Consider the following 17201-nt stretch of genomic DNA (forward strand, 5'->3'; position numbering starts at 1 on the left):
GTACTCACTTTGGTGAGGTAGTGAAAGTCCAACTTTTTGATGCAGATCACGTATTCATTAAGAGTGGCAGAGTCACTATCAGAGAGTTCAGGAAGGTGTTCAACAACTTCTTGTCCCTCAGAACTGAAGGAAGTGGCCCTTAGGGGCCACCCGGGTTACTAAGAACCACCTGCTATGCCTTCCCAGGAATGAAGAGTCGGTCAGACAGTAGAGAATATAAACAGGATTTATTATCAGTTCTCGGCAGAGAGAGATCCGGTCAGACCTGAACCCTAAGATGGTTGCTGAGTGGACTGCCTTCCAAACTGGTTACAGTAGGTAAAGAACCTTCCCAGCCATCTCCAACCCCGCCCACCATGGAAATGTACTGGCTCGAGCTGGACCCGAAAAATGGGGGTACAGAGAGATGCGCTACTACTTGCGAGATGGGTACACCTTATCGGCAACTCACGGTTATCGTGCTTGGCCTCAGCGTCTCTAAACGTGGGAGCAGAGCTACACGCTCAGTTTGGTATTTGAAGGGAGAGCAACTTATTCATTAGCAAGTCGAGAAACAACCTTGGACATAAAAGAAAATAACAGTGAAATACAGTGTTCAGCTGAGGCAAGCAATTCTGGATACATGGGCCTATTGCTGGTGCAGCCTATGCAGTCTAAATAAGGATTACAAAATACAAAATGGAGTCACACTTGCTAACTGAGACTTGCACATTGGGATAGCTCAACGGGTTGCATACAAACGTGGTAGCGGCAACTAACTTAGCCATATAATGCTAATGTAATATAGCACAGTTCAAGGATAGCAAGGGATTTTTCAGACTAACAGACCCTCCTTTTAGCATTATATGCTAATTAGCTTTATTTGGCTATCCGGTAGGGTCTTTACAATGATAAGGGGAAAAGGATATAGTTATCTATCCAAAGTAAATGTGAAAAGAAAGCAAATGCAAACATCATAAATTGTAATCAATATTCGAAGACTCCCTCGTCGATTAACATTATTGACTGTATTTCTTGCATCATCATGAGAGTGTGCTTATTATTACTTTTTGGTAGTGAGACACTGGGAATGAGTCTGCTTATGCAATACGTGCAGCAAGCTGGGTGGCAATTTATGCATAGACAGCATGTGAAAACGAACCCTGCAATAGCTATCAGGAAAAGGAGTATTTTCCAACCCCATAATGTCAATATTCCCCAGAGCCATCCCGAGAGGGACCAGGTACCATTGTCTTTGTGAATTTCTGAAGCCAGTCTATACAATTTCTGCATTGCAGATTTTACAGTCGAGCACTGACATGTATGTACACGCAGCAGCTGCTGCTGACGATGACATGGCAGGCTCCACCCCTGTCAGCTAAGATAAAATCTAAAACCATCCGATTTTGAAGCGAGACACGTCTCGTAGCTTGGAGCTCAACTGTAATATTAGTCAGTATACCTGCAGTGGTGTTAAAGACTCCCTCATCTATTCTAGTCAGGAGTCGGATATTGCGGGAATTGAACATCGGACCCCAAAACAGTATGATACCCTTCATTATGTCAGTAAACTGCTGCAATTTCTTTTTTAGCTTTTTTAGTTGGCCAGTATTATCCACAGAAGTGGGAGATCACCGGCTGGACTAGGAGACTGAGCTGAGCTAGTCTGTTGTTGAGTTGTCCCACTTTTAACTTTAGAGCTTTGTGACATAGCACACCAGCTTGGCTGTCTACTAGTTGAACACTGGGGTGCATCTGTGTAGCGAGTGCATGGATGGTGCGCCAAAGCCTGTTAACATTCTTTCACTCTTGGACCATGCCCAGCACGTGAAACACTCTCTTAAAAACATCTCTTAAGTCAAATGGCTCTGTCCAGAAGTCCTACACCTCGGCTGTCCTCCACTCTTGTATCCATAACGGTAGGCCCGGTTCTTACATTTATTCACCTGCTCCACACATGCATTGCCCTGCTATCAACATTCCTTTTCCAGCCGGAGGCCTGTGAACAAGATTTTCAAACCATGTATTTCCCATGACTTTTCATGGATCTCTCCTCCTACTCATGCTTTTCATCATCACCTGTACAAACCACTGTGGCCACATTTAATGGAACAATACTGAGGTGCGCTCATTCTTTCCACAAGATGGAGAATGCACCCCAACAGTACACGCTGCACATAACACCTAATAAATGCCTTCTGCGACTCTCACACATTCCCGGCAAGTACACAGCCCATACCCAGCTTTTACAAAGGCCCACATGCTTAGCGCTGCATTTCAAAGACACAAAATGCCCAAGGCACAGCTCCACAATGTAAAATAAAAAGAATTCCACAAGGGTCTTTATTATATCAGCTGCTTCATCCAGCAGCACAGCTTAATGGCACCAAGCCGTTCTTCCTTTGAAAAAGGTGCTATGCATGTGGTGTTTGTACAGCACAAACCTAACCTAAAAGCAGCTGAGCTCCCTATCGGTCCAAGGCAGTGACAGAGTAAATGAGTGATAGTTGAGGCAGCTGTATAGTGGAATTGTTACTGCATTGTGATCAAAGGGCCTGAAACTAGCAGCATGTGTGCTAATTCCTCAGCAGTTTCTCCTCTATGACAGGTAGAGCGATGCAGGCCCAGATCAGACAGAAATGATACATTTATAGCTATGTAGTATTTTGAGATAAAGAACTGGGTAGTAGGACGCTGGCTTCCAATAAGACAGCACCGAGCACCCCACCTCAGCTGCACATGGGGACTGCATTGGCTAGATGAACACCGTGCTCTTGCAACCGCTCAAGTCATGCCTGCGGGCGCTACAACATGTTAGCGAAGGGTTACTTGAATCCTCGATTCCAATTCACATAATTTAACTACACACATCACAGTTCTCTCCCCTCACCGTATCCAGCGCATGTTTCCTGACTCGACACCAAAGTGCCGCGCTGTAAACTGGGTGACGCCGGTTTCTAACATATGGTGTGGGGGTGCCCATCACTACAGATGTCATGGCTTGAGGTTACAGCCACCATATCGGAACTCGCAGACCATACACGGTCACCTACTCCTGAATCCTGCCTGCTAGGCCTTTGCCCTAAAGCTAAGGGGGGTAAACACTTACACCAGTTTACAGACCGTGCATAGGTACTTTTGAAGCGCCAAATTGAAATTTCTTGTAAAGCAACATCTGTAATAAGAAGCACCTGCATACTCTCCTGCAATGTGCACGAGCAGAGGCCAACACACTACACATGCTACTCACTAGAGGAGTAGGGAGTGGATGGGGGGGAATATGGATATCCTTAGCATAGAAGCCAAAAACGATTTTCGACCACCATGAAGGAACTATATACTCTGTACAATTGTACCAAAGTATGATGTATATCCTCCTGTCCATGCAATTGGCGTTCCCCTGAGGACGGGAGCCACGCCGGCATATGGCATGGATTAGACATCATGTTGATCTCCCCTTATGTGTTCGATGCAGTCTCCCCCTTACACCTGCTTCCTTATATTTAATTTTTTTAGTGATGCGCTGTCTGTGATTAGGATTGGAATGTTTTATTGTCCTCCTTGCCTTGTGATCACCCTTTATCTTAGTAGCTCTTGCTCCGACACTGATGTAAATGGCAATGCTGCCGAACCATGATGTGTTTACATATGTCACATATATTATGTCATTGATGCTGCCTGCAACCTGTATCCCTAATTGAGTTTCCTCTTGTTGATGTTTTAAAAGAATAAAAAATAAAAAAACTTTCACCAGCTGCAATCAAATATTTATGAGATAATGAGATGCAAACATACCTCCATCCTGCACGTCCTGGGACTAGACTGCTGGAAAGCGATCAATGGGAAATGAGACAGGTTTGGAGGTGAGCAAATCAATGAAACATTACCTGAAAGAGCAAATTAAAAAAAGAGAGTTAGGGGAAGATAGATGGATATTGGTAATGGCACTAGGGACAAGCAAGAGAAGGAAATAAACTCAACTTTCTTTGGAAAAACACCAGCCTTGTGAATTTTTACAAAGCAAAAATGTTTTAAACGTTTGCAAAACACTGAAAAAACACCTCAATTTAGAACCTATATAAACTGATAACAGAAAAGCTTATGCACCTTGTTTTCAATGTGCATTATCAGAGAAGAGGAATTGCCGCATGCACGGGAGGATTTACGAGTGTGCCATGACGGTGCACCAGGTTCAGTTTTCCGTAGTCATGTATTCCAATGGGATCTGGGAAGTGCAGTCTTTTTGTAACTGTGTTTAACTTGGATGCTAATAAAGCAAGGGATGAAATGCATAATAATTGAGACCTTCTGAATCTTTACACTTAGGAATTCTGAGCATGCATACAACACATAATGTGAAGTGCACACTTAGATTAGAACAAACAGATGACAGACAAGAAAAGAAGTGGAGAAGAGCAAAAGGAAGAGAAAGAAGCTCATTAAACGCGGCATGAAGCAAGGCCGTCCCCTTTCACACATACTCTTCCTGATAGCCCCAGAGACCCTCACATTCACCCTATACTGCTCAGAAGGCATTTGGGGAACTGAAACCAAAGCCGGCAACCTGGAAATTATGCTGTAAGCAGACGACATACTCCTGACTTTAGCCTCTCCAGAACGTTTGTTGTCAGCACCGATGTTCACCATATCAGATTTTAAAGCGTTTTCCAGGTACACAATGAACTGGACCAAAATTTGGGAAACAGAGACAAGTTACATTAATGACGCAACAGGGCATAACATAGTCAAATCCAATTCTCCAGCATCTTGCCTCCCACTATGAGTCGAGAACACAAACCGGGGAGACTGGTTTAAAACATGGATTCCAGACAGAGAGCTATATCCGTGCTTTAATATAGAGAGGACTCACAGGACGCAGGCCCCAAGTCAGCCTAAGTCATCATCACCTGGAGGAAAGTACCGTTTTGGGATGGTTACCCCCAATCTTTTTGCTCCAGATACTGCTAGTTAGGACTCAAAGTGCACTGGAGCAGGCTGAAATTGCTATATGTGAATTGGCATCCCCAATTGGCAATGACTTTAACACCCTTAGAAGTCCCTAGTACATGGTATCAATGGTACCCAGAGCATGGGTGTTAAAGTAGTCACCAGGGCCTGAAGCACTGTTTATGCCACCCTGAGTAGCCCAAGTAAACTACTCACAGGAGGACGGCCAATGCAGACTGCAGAAGAGGGTAAACTGCTTGATCTCGACTCTGCCTTCACCATGTGTGGTAAAGTCAAACACTATTTTTAATATATATCAGTCACCCCTAAAGAAGGCCTCCTGAGGCAGACAAGTGGCTTGGCTTGCTTTGGCCCGAGGATCCGAGTAAACTCCAAGCAGAGCTAAAGCCAGGCGTCCTTCACTGGCTCGCCCACCTCTATAAAATAACGTTATGTTATGTTAAGGATATTTATAGAGCGCATGGCTACCAGAAGGCGTCCTTGTGCTAGCAGAGATTTATGGCAGGCCACACCAGCTTAGTCGGTGGTTTTTTGGAATAACCATGTTTTCAGACGTTTACAGAAGGAAAGGGGGTTGGGTTCTGAACGTAACTGGGGGCCCCGGGGGGGCGGGGGGGAGAAGCTAGGTAGAGAATGGATAATCAGAGGCATCTGTTAGGACAGTAGGGGGAGATGATGGATCGGAGGATGGGGGGCCTTTTTTCCAGAAAGATTTATGAGCAATACATAGGGGCTTGAATGTTATTCTTTCCACAATCAGGAGCCAGTGCAAGGTTTTCAGGGCAGGTCTTGCAGAGTGGCTGTTGCAGATCTTAAGAAGCATGCGTGCTGCACAGTTCTGAATAACTTGCAGTTTGTTTGTTGTCACCCCTGGAACTCCTAGATACATTTTTGTAGTCGAGGCGGGAGAGGATCAAGACCTGGACCATGAGTTTCCTTGCTGAGAGGGGGAGGAGCGGGAAGACTTTAAGGAGCATCTGTAGGATGCCATAGCAGGATGCGGCCAGTTTCGTCGCCTGATAATAAATTGTCAGTGACCGATCTAGCCACATGTCGGGACTTTTGATCTGATTTTTGGGCGTGGGTGGAGAGCCGAGACAGTTTGGCCATGCTAAACCGATATCAAATGTGGGTGACTTACCCAGCAGCATAAGCTCCGTTTTATTTCCATCCAATTTAAGGAAGGAGGGTTCCATCTATTTGGGAACTCTCTCCAGGCAGGAGTTTTCTGGATGATTTAAGGCCACAACTAATTGGGTGTCATCGTCGTAGGTGACAATTTCTATCCCAAAAGGGACAACAATCTTTGCCAGGAAGCTCATATAGATATTAAACAGCATCAAGCTCAGAAACTAGCCCTGAGGAACACTGCAGTCAAGTGGGATCCGGTTTGAAATGTTACCCCCTTCAAAGGCTTGGAAGGTTCTATTCTCGAGAAGAGATTGCAGCCAGGTGATAACACTGCCTGATAGTCCTACATTCCTCAGTCTATGGATCAGGATGTCATAGTTAACAGTGTCAAAAGCGGCGCTGAGGTCCAAAAGGATGATAGCTGTCGATTACCCTTTGTCGATAATCATTTTGGGCTTTTCAACAGAGCCAGTAGCGCGGTTTCAGTCCCATGTTGGCGGCAGAACACGGTTTGCAAGGAGTGAAGTATGTCGTGAGATTCGAAGAAGGTGGAAATAGCTGAATCAACATGCTTTTCTAGCATTTTACTGAACCCAGGAAGGAGGGAAGTAGGGCGGTAATTCCCAAGGACGTCGCGGTCAGCGTTGGGTTTCTTCAGTAGCGCCTTCACCAGGGCGTGTTTCCAAAGTGGCGGTACTAGTCCGGTCAAAATGGAGGAGTTAATCATCTTTAGTAACAACGGGAGGACTACTTCCTCAGCCTTGCTTAGGAATTGAGGGGCTGCCCGGTCACAGGGAGAGATGGATTTTACTAAGGCACAGATGTTCAATAGGGTGTCCATAACCATAAAGGGAATTTCCTTGAGAGCATGCTCATCGGGCACGGAGTTCTCCATGGAAAGCGGATTAACAGTGGAGACCGGAGGGGGAAAGAAATTGTAGATATCCTTGATTTTATAGGAGAAGAACTCTGAAAGAGCATCACACCATGCGTGCGAGCCCTCAAGGGGGGCATCCCTCATCGGTAGCTTTAGGAGATGCTTAGCAATTAAAAAAAATTTGTGTGAGGAGTTTGAAACAGAGTTAATTCTTTCCTCATAGTAGGATGCTTGTGCATCCTTCACTTTGGTTTGATACATTTTTATGGAGTCCCTGTATTTCAGTTTACCTGTTGCATCGTAGTTTCTTCTCCATTTCCTCTCAAGTCTTTTTCAGGTTTGTTTGTACTCATGCAGCTTGGGGAAGTTCCACGGAGCGGGGTTATTCCTAGTTTTTTATGAATGTGTTTCCTAGTTATGACTAGGTCCAGGGAGGAATCGATCCAATGGTTAAATTTGTTATTCGGGACAGGAATCTAAAGAAGGTATGGAGTTTTCCAGAGCTGAATTCCAAGAGTTCAACGGAAGGTTGGACAAAGAGCATTTCCAGCTACTGGTCGTGCCGGTGGTAAGAGCGGGTTTCAGCAGACCCCGGGAGAAAGGGACCAAAAAGTCGTCAGACCATGGCACTGGGACCGGGTCTCCTACTGAGAGTTCCTTACAATTGGAAAAAATGGGGTCTAGGAGGTGCCCTTTTTCATGGGTGGGGCTAGTAACACTTTGCTTCATCTGGATACCTTGGAGATTCTGGATTAGTTCAGTCACTACTGGGTCCGAGGGATCGTCAAAATGCAAGTTGAGATCCCCTAGTACAGTGAAATTGGAGGGGGAGCTTGCCATGTTGGAGACAATTTGTGGTAAAACTTTGAACAATTGTCCATGGGGTCAAGGGAGGTGGAAAATCAGAATACTCGAAAAGGTGTGGGTGAGGGAAAGCGTGATGGAGAAAGAACATTTTTCACAATCCGGTAGGATGTTGGAGACGATGTGACATTTACAACCCTCTTTTAAAATAATGGCAATGCCTCCTCCCCTCCCCTGTTACCGGTCACTCCTCAGGACGTAGTATCCCGGTATGAGACATTGGGAGTTCAATCCATTGACTCCAGTCTAAGAACGAGAGTTCAATCCATGGACTCATCATTACAAGGATCCTATGCCTGTGACCCTATAATCAACAAACTGAGCTCCCTACCGGCGGTTCTAGAACAGATAATCAGTATTAAACAAGCATTAGAAATGCAATAGGTCTCGCATTAGAAAAGTTGGAGCTATTGGTCTTGTAAATGACAAATATTTTATTTATGTGTTGGTTTTTAAAATAGCTAAATTGATAGCTTTGTCATTTACAATGCCAATAGTTATAACTTTCGCGAATGTGACACCTATAGCATTTGTAATGCAACATGTTTTGTATTTACGTGACTTAGATGGCAGCTCTGGCCGTTAGGCCACATCTCTAGAGAGATGTACGAAGTACTGAGGAAGACAAGATAAACTGCACTTCAATAATGATGTCGAAATTAAGTTAGTACCTCTTTGATCGTTTTACTGCAAAATTGTGAAAATTATGAGACTCTAGTTCAGAACAGTTCGAATTTAGCTGTAGGACAAGGCAACCCAAGAAGTGTCAGTGCAAAGTGTTGGAAGTAACTGTGGCCAAGCATCTACTGTAAACAGAGGCCACGTTGTCAGTAAACTTGGGAAAATATGTAGCCTGGCCCAACATTAAAAGTGTTTCAATCACTGGGTGTAGGCAATTAAAAAAAACAAGTTAAAAAATAAGGAGACACGGCCTGGCGGCAGTGAAACTGAAAGCACGGCCGGTCGGCCGTAAAAGCCTTTGATGCAGCAGGGGGCGAAGCGGGAAGAGCTGCTGGCGGCACCCAGCTGGACAACAGAAAAGGAGACACGGCCTGGCGGCCGTGAAACTGAAAGCACGGCCGGCCGGCCGTGAAAGCCTTTGATGCAGCATGGGGTGGAGTGGGAAGAGCTGCTGGCGGCACCAAGCTGGGCAACAGATGGCTGGCGATTTGATGCTGTGCACGCGCATTTTAACTCATTGCGCTTGCGCATTGAGCTAAAAGCGCACATGCACTGCATCAAATCGCCAGTCTAGTTAAACTCTTTTTAAGCCCCTATAGTCTCGCAAGCTCAATGCGCATGCTCATTGACAGGCGAGACCTAAAAAGTCAATCTAGCTAACACTGCATCTACCATCGCTAAGCAAAAAGAACACTTCAGACCCATCACAAAGCGACATGGGTCACTTACAGAGACACAGCAACCAATGGAAACACTAAGCGACTTACAAAGACAACTGGAAATAAGGTCAGCACTGCCAGAGATCCCGCAAATCACCCCAGAAAGTAAATATGGTAGAGCACAAAACTCACTGACTCGTCTTCAACCGTGCATGGTCACTCCAAACATGCCGCTTTGTAAATTAACGATAAGCGACTACACGGTCTTGAGCACCTTCGCTTTGGCCGTTGTCTTTTTTAGATTGCGGTCACAGAAGTCTACATTTGGGTACGGCTTCCGGTTAGTCCCTTTTCTACTTCCTTTAACCCCTTGGGCGTGGCCGCGATTCTGCGCCTGTGCGGTGTTTTTCGAAGTGGGCGTGTTTATGACGGCCCCCAGCCGTCATCAGCACACGAGCCCCGTGATGCATGACAGCATTGAAGGGGTTAATTACGTTGGAAATACAGCAGTGAAACTAACTGTCCTGCATGCCAGTGCATACAGACACATTGATTTAGCCGGTTCGTAATGGAACTGTAAGAGACTACGTGGTTAGTTTCTTTAGTTTACTTTATCCCCATAATGACAAGTTCGGATCGCTTCAGCTCTGGGCAGTTTGATTTTCTTTTTTTATCACAAACGGAAAACTTTAAGCTACCGCACTTTGGTTCCACACTTTGCTTAAATTTCACATTTATATTCTCCTGAACACCTTTGATCTGGGCTGTTTTGAGCATGTGCACTAATGTGTTTATGCCTCATTTACGTTGCACTTAAATAATGTGATGTAGGCGTCCAGTGCTGATTCCTTGCCCATATGTTCCCATGCTCATACTTTGGTGGTGATATGATGATGCAGGGATGTCTTCCTTCTAGACCTTGTGTGTAGGTCCCATGCGATTAGTGTGCATTTACGCCTAGGGAGGAGCCTCATGATTTATGCAAATGTGTGGAGGCCCTTGCACTGATGGTCGTTGTGCATAATATGCCCCTAACGTTCACATGTTTATGCCCACAGGTGTATGCCGATTGATAATGCTTTATGTTTATGGCAATGTTGCTAAGGCTAGGCATAATGGACTTATGATAATGCTGAGGTGTTATGCTGATAATGTTTTTCCCCTAAGGCTAAAGCTGATGGACTCTACATCTATTCCTTAGACTTATCTGATTGGCCCTGCCTAGTAAATAGTCACATGTGAATTATTACCTAGTGCCAGCTGGCACAGTTTATCTGCACCTGTGATTCCCTTCTGATGTGTTCATTCGACAATACACATACTGTTTTCCACCTAACCTGGTGAGGAGTCTTTTTGTAGTGTGCCTTGTGTGTCGCCTGTGTGTGCTGCGCGGATGCTTTATACATTAGGTTTCATCTACAAGAGCGTGCCACAATCCACAGATTCATTTGCATCTCTTTAACTACCAGGACCGCGACTACATTATGCATGGAGGCTCTAGACCTTCACGCAATGCCGAGAATCTACTGCTTGAACCTCCCACTTTCAAGAAGGAAAGAACAATGGCCCAATCCTTTTCAGGCAACGCAGTGAGAATCTGGAACTCGTTTCCGCCTGAGCTCCGGACAACCACCTCCTCCCAGGCCTTCAAAAGGGACCTCAAAGTTCTCCTCCTCCAGAGACACCTCCAATAGTAATTCACGTCCTCTTGCTATTTGGAGGAAGGCTTCCCACTACTGATATTTACTACTTTCCATGACCTTGGGAGTGCCTTCCCAGTGTTCTCCTGTGATGGGAGTGTCTGCCTTTTTGCAGTATTCTCCATGTACTTGTGTTCGGTGCCCTTTTGTAACATGCACACAACACTTTGCCCTTGTAACACACGGTTGCTACCTCTCACATGTTTTTACCTCTGATACTTGCACAAGTGCCACCTTGCCTACGTAACGCCTGCTCTTGTGCCGAGCACTTATTGCAGTATTATACCTCAAATTATACTCTATTTTCTCTTTTAACTGCACACTTGTCACTTTTCCTCTTGTGCACTTTTGACTACCTCATGTATTTTTGGTTGTTCATCATTTTTTACTACCTCAAGTATATTTTGTTTGCTCACAATTGTCACTATTACCTTTACTACCTCATGTATTTTTGGTTGCTCACAATTTTTACTACCTCAAGTATTTTGTTTGCTCACAATTGTCATTATTACCCTTACTACCTCATGTATTTTTGGTTGCTCACAATTTTTACTACCTCATGTTTTTTTTTGTTTGCTCACAATTGTCACTATTACCTTATGTAAGTAACGTATGTTTTAGTAATCTGCTCTTTTGTAATGTTTCTCATTATGTTTCATTTCTGTTCCGAATGTGAAGCGCTCTGACGCCTTCGGGTAAAGTCCGCGCTATATAAAAATGCATAAATAAATAAATAAATAAATAAATGTCGCCAGGTCCATGGGCCCCAGGCAAATTGCCCAAGGCTGAGTGACCATCTATTCAGACTACACTACAGAAGCACAGAGACTGAGAGGTTCATTCTTGCTGGTCAAACTGGCCTGGAATGTTCTCTTATGTACATGGCTACATTGCTCCTGGTGGACTCTGAAGCCATGCTATTTTTCACAAAACCACCAGATGCCCAAGGCTGGCTGGAGACTAAAGAAGTGTAGCCAGCGCCTACATTCAACTGAATACAGGCTAGAAACCTCCAGATCACAAAGGAGTGAGCACAGGAGCAGGCCCTCCAGCGAACAGGCGGTTCAACAACGCACTGTTAACATTGGAAAATACGACATCAATGCACGTCATGATACATGTACGTAAAATAAGAAAGTCGCGTCACCACCACTCTCTTGGGCAGAGATACAAAGGGAAACACGTTTATCGCATGTAAGCGCAGAGAGTTTTAACTTGAAAGAAGGTTGGGCACTTTGTCCAATCATAATCTCAGGGATCACACCTGCGGGTTCCCGGAAGTCTTTAGGACTCAGTAGCTCTTCTTATAATGTTAATAAATAAAACTAGTCATGGGGGAAGTGGTGCCAAATAGAAACTGGACACCTCATTGGGTCTGTCCCCTGCTACTGTGTTTCCAGTTCAAACACCTCTTAGCCAATAAAATAAAATGAAACCCGCCAGGTAATTCTTAACCAGGCATGCGTAGAATTGCACAATCGTAAATGCAGCGCACGCGTGGCTTGCCTTCTCAGTTTGTGAATGGCCACCAGCTTGCGAGTATATGAGCATTCACAAACTCAAATCGGACCTTTCCCTGCGCTGGAAATGGTTAATTCTACTGCAGAAAAGGATGAAGAAACTCTCAGTGGCTGGGAAACCTGGCGGTGGCATCGAAGGGGCATATCATGGGAAAATGGAGAAATAACAATGGGCACAACATTTCCTCAACAATTAACTAACTAAAACCGACAATGACCATATATGGCGTAAGGAAACCTTAGTCATGCAATTAACTCCAACCCGGGAAAAGGTATAAAACCCCAGTTTCAAAATTACTTCTGGCATTATCACTGGAGCCACGTAGGGATCGATCAGGAGGTATTTCCTCGTAGAAATCGTGAGTAGAAAGGTCTGATGATTGTGAGCACTGCCACCACTACATGAATGTAAGTTAAACCAAGACCTGAATATGCCTTTCTTTCTCAAACAGGTGCTAGTTAGCACACCAGATCCTGACGTTTTGGCTCATGAGGTTTATCTACAACTCCAAAACAGTATGTTTTAAATATGTAATGGCATGAAATTGACATTTTTCCTCCTCACTTTACAGGGATATAACACAAACTTTGTCCTTTCCCTCTTTACCAACAATAGTGTTATGACCAGGAAATGATTTGAAAACATCTGATCAAAAATTTCCTCATTAAGTGTGTGTGCTCTATGTTGTGTGTCAGTGAGTCTAGTGTGTTTTTGGTAAAATATTTTTATCCCACTATAAGCACTGGAATACAGCTATAGTATGTCACCTGTAACCACTGGATATTTTACCTATGGATATGGAGAGGGAGACCACCCCAAAAAAATGTTTTGTCTTCTTTCCTTTACAGGTTGATCAATAGACAACGTCTTTTTTTTTAGGTACATTACTTTTACCTGCACTGTAATTTTTCCTCACTTTTATTAGAAAATTCTGGTATTAGTTAGAGAAACGTGAGTAAGGTGGTGATTTGTGCACCCCGTTCTGAAGAAGGTGCTTCTGGCACCGAAACATGTTGACACACACAAAAAGAAGGTAACACACATTGTCAGCGTAGTGACCTCCCACCCTCATTTTTAACAGCACCAGCCCGGGGGCTTATTAAATAATTTTTAGTCACCCCACTAGCCAGGTTCTTTTTAACTATCACTATTTCCCAAACCCCACAATACACTCACATTTATTCAGAATACCCCCTCACCAACACCACACATAGTCTAACAAGTGCTCCCACGTCTCCGTAGGTCGCAGCACGCCGTACCCCGTAGAGGGGTACGATGACCCCGATGATGAAGCATGACACGCCCGAGGCAAAACAGCGGGAGCCGTTGAGAGGGTGAGTGGCTCGGACGGGGCCACAGCTGGTGCAGAGATAAGCAGGACACCCGGGACCCTGCGAGGGGAAATTGAGGAACAGCGAGAGGGCCACACTGAAAGACGCCCAGCCGGGTAGCGGCGGAGGAACAAGGCTGAGGAGGCCGCAGGCAGTGGGAGAGCACCTGGGGGAAACTCACAACACCCGGCGGTGGGAAGAGACCGGCCGGCGGGGTGCCCGGACGCTGACAACCCAGAGAACCATGGGGAAAAAGGAGACTCTGCCGAAAGGACCCAAACAAGGCCCGATGGACAACTTTGCGGCACCGCGCCAGGGGCGGAAGGTCAACCCGCGCCCTCGAACACGCGTTCAGACACTGAGCTACTGATGGCGGCAATTCAGGCCTCCCGCACAGACATTCAGGAGTCCAGGGCGGCACTGGAGGTCAAAATCGGCGAGGTGGGCTCGTAAGTGACACTCTTACGACAGGACTTCCGCAATCTATCTGACAGGGTCACCGCTGCGGAGGCTCGAGTGGGGGAAGCCGAGGATTCGATCACAACTCTTCGAAGAGACATGGCGGAACTGCAGGCCACGAATCGCCAGCTCACCTGGAAGGTGGACGCCGCCGAAAATAGGGCCCGGTGCAACACCCTACGCTTTGTAGGCTTCAGAGAAGGAATTGAAAAGAACGACATGGTATCCTTCCTTCATGCGTGGCTACGAGAAACATTCCCCCTGGCGCAATTCTCACCATGCTTCATAATAGAGAGGGCACACAAAGCACTCCTCGCGAAACCGCCTGAGGGAGCAAAACCGCGTCCGATCATTGCACGTTTTTTGAACTTTGCAGACAGAGATTTGATACTGAGGGAGGCGAGGAAGATGGGGAGATTCGTCTGGAAAACTCGCATGTTATGATCTTCCCGGACTATAGTCAGGAGGTGCAAAAGCAGAGGCGATCCTTCGACTCAGTAAAGGCTAAAGTCAGAGACTTAAAAATTCCGTACATGTTACTGTTCCCTGCGAAGCTTAAGGTGATATTCAATGAGCGGACACTCTATTTCGTACACCCGGAAGACGCTTGGCAATGGCTGGAGGAGCATCCGATCCTCAACAGCAGGGAGAGTGATGTGCTAGATAGTTCACGGAAAAATGCGACACACTGGGAACATACGAAACCTCAATGACTGAAATCCAGGCGATCTAAGAGGCAAACCCCAGCGACGCCATACAGAAGCCGCGGTACAGGACAGGCAAGGAAAGGGCGCTCCGCTTCTCCAAGAGGTGCAGCTGCATCCGGGTCGAGAGACGCGGCGTTGCGCACCACTGCACGGTCGGAAGGCGAGGAGGAGGAGACACTGGACAGCCACTCATCCGGCGGAGAGGGAGAGGAGGATGACGGACAATCAGACCATCCGCTGGTGAAGGAGATACGGGTCATGGAACATGACCTATCAGGACAGCACAGTGCCCCCGAATCTGAAATTCCAGACTCCAAATCCTGACGGAAGAGAGACTGCTGCACAAACTACGTTCTGAGTCTGGAGCCATGGGGAGTTAGGTGAAATATTGTTCATTTGGAGGACTGGGAGGTCTGGAGTGGCAGCCTGCCAAAAGGAAGCACGCAAGTTAACACGCCCACTTTATTGTGCTTTGCTTGACACGTAGATAGGGTTGTTGGGTGTTTACTAGGGTGGGTTGGCGGGTGGGCGACAGGCCTACTCCTTGGGAAAGCTATGTCCTGTGTAAGGACACATCTGGAAGGGGAGGGAGGTGGGGTGGGGGAGGGGGATGCTCAAGTTGGTAGGGATGCAGGGGGGAGGGCATTACAGTTATTTGTATTTCAAATTTGTTGGGGCAGGGTACGGGGAGGGACTCAGGTGGGAACACTGAAGACTCGGGTAGAAAATCACTTCAGCAATTTATGTCTTCGCAACACTGCCAACCGTAAGTGTTGGGTCACACATGGTCACTGCACTCTTCCATGGCCGGTACCGTAGAAGCATCACACGTGGCTGGCAAGAAGTTGAACATACTGACGTGGAATGTCAATGGGTTGGGGTCGAAAATCAAGAGAGGGCTGGTAAACGCATACATTAAAAAGACTGACCCCGACATCATTTTTCTGAAAGAGACGCATCTTGGGGGTACTCAGTGTTCCTTTGTTGCTAGGGGCAAATATAGGATGTTGGTCCATGCGGGTTACACTTCAGACTCCAGGGGAGTGGCAGTCATGATTAAAAAACCCCAACCTTTCGCCATCACACATACGTGGCTTGACCCACAGGGTACCTATGCGGGAGTTCAGGGCAACTGGAATAGGCACACGTATACCTTGATCTCTGTTTATGCACCACCTAAGCTGCAGTCGCGCACAAATGCCTCAGTCGCGAACATCCTCTTAGACACAGCAGACACGATACAGGTGGTGGGAGGGGACTTTAATGATGTCATGGACGTTGCCCTCGACAGATCAGGCACCATAGTTGACGGCGGACATAGGACGGCATTGTTTGATCTGATGTCCTCCTTGGGGCTGACGGACGCATGGCGGTGACTTCACCCGACGCAGCGCGCCTACTCCACCTACTAAGGGGCGCATCGGACGTTCTCCCGTCTTGATTATGTTTTCATGCACAGGCAATGGCTGGAAGTAGGGGATGTAGCTGACTACAGAGCCAGGGGCATCTCTGACCACTCACCTTTGTATGTTAGAGTAGGGCGTGACAGAGCTGAGGATGCGGGGTACTGACGACTCGCGGCCTGGGACCTCCAGAACGCAAAAATACTGAAAGATGTGAGGACAGACATAAAGATATACCTCAAGGACATTGTCAAAAATCACATTATGGGAGGCCCTGAAACCAGTCATGCGCGATAGGATTAGGCTTCGACTAGAGGAAGACAGACGGCGACTTCAGGCAGAGGCAGCAGCCCTGGAACAGTCTATTCTAAAATAGGAAGGCGAATACCTAGCCCATAAGTCCGAAAACTCCCTGCGGCGGTTACTTGACGTTCAGAAGCAATATCGGGAATTGGTGACTAACGAAGCCAAGACCTAATCACAAGCGACCTACACAGATTGTATGACGTGGGGGATAAGTCAGGGAAATTACTGGCATGGCTCAGCAAGAAGGAGAGAGCAGAGAGGTGGATAGATGGCATAGCCACGATGGGAGGTAATGCGGTCAAAACTGACGTAGAAATAGCGGAGGCTTTTGCTACCCACTATGAAACCTTATACAAAGCGCGCGACCTGGCGACTTACGAGGAGGCCCTTCAGTATCTGGACAACACCACCTTGCCGGTCCTTCCACCGGAAGAAGTGGACACATTAGAAGCTGACATAACGTTAGAAGACATCACGACCGCTATTGCCAGACTCCGACCGGGTAAAACACCGGGCCCGAATGGATTCCCGGCAGAACTCTTTAAATGCACATCAGACCTGCTGACCCCCCACCTTCGGGGCCTCCTAGTAGACGCCCTTGAGATCGGAGAACTC

The 17201-nt window shown here is 46.5% G+C and overlaps 1 long non-coding RNA gene across 1 annotated transcript in view; it reads right to left on the minus strand.

The window, feature by feature from the left end:
* Nucleotides 1–17201, minus strand: part of LOC144805783 (uncharacterized) — a 92340-nt gene that overhangs the window by 64163 nt on the left and 10976 nt on the right. Inside the window, exon 2 of the long non-coding RNA XR_013605598.1 lies at nucleotides 3775–3866. This is a non-coding gene — a long non-coding RNA (uncharacterized LOC144805783). The remainder of the gene's footprint in view (nucleotides 1–3774; nucleotides 3867–17201) is intronic.

This window comes from Lissotriton helveticus, assembly GCF_964261635.1.
Source record: "Lissotriton helveticus chromosome 1_1 unlocalized genomic scaffold, aLisHel1.1 SUPER_1_unloc_24, whole genome shotgun sequence".
Lineage (NCBI taxonomy): Eukaryota > Metazoa > Chordata > Amphibia > Caudata > Salamandridae > Lissotriton > Lissotriton helveticus.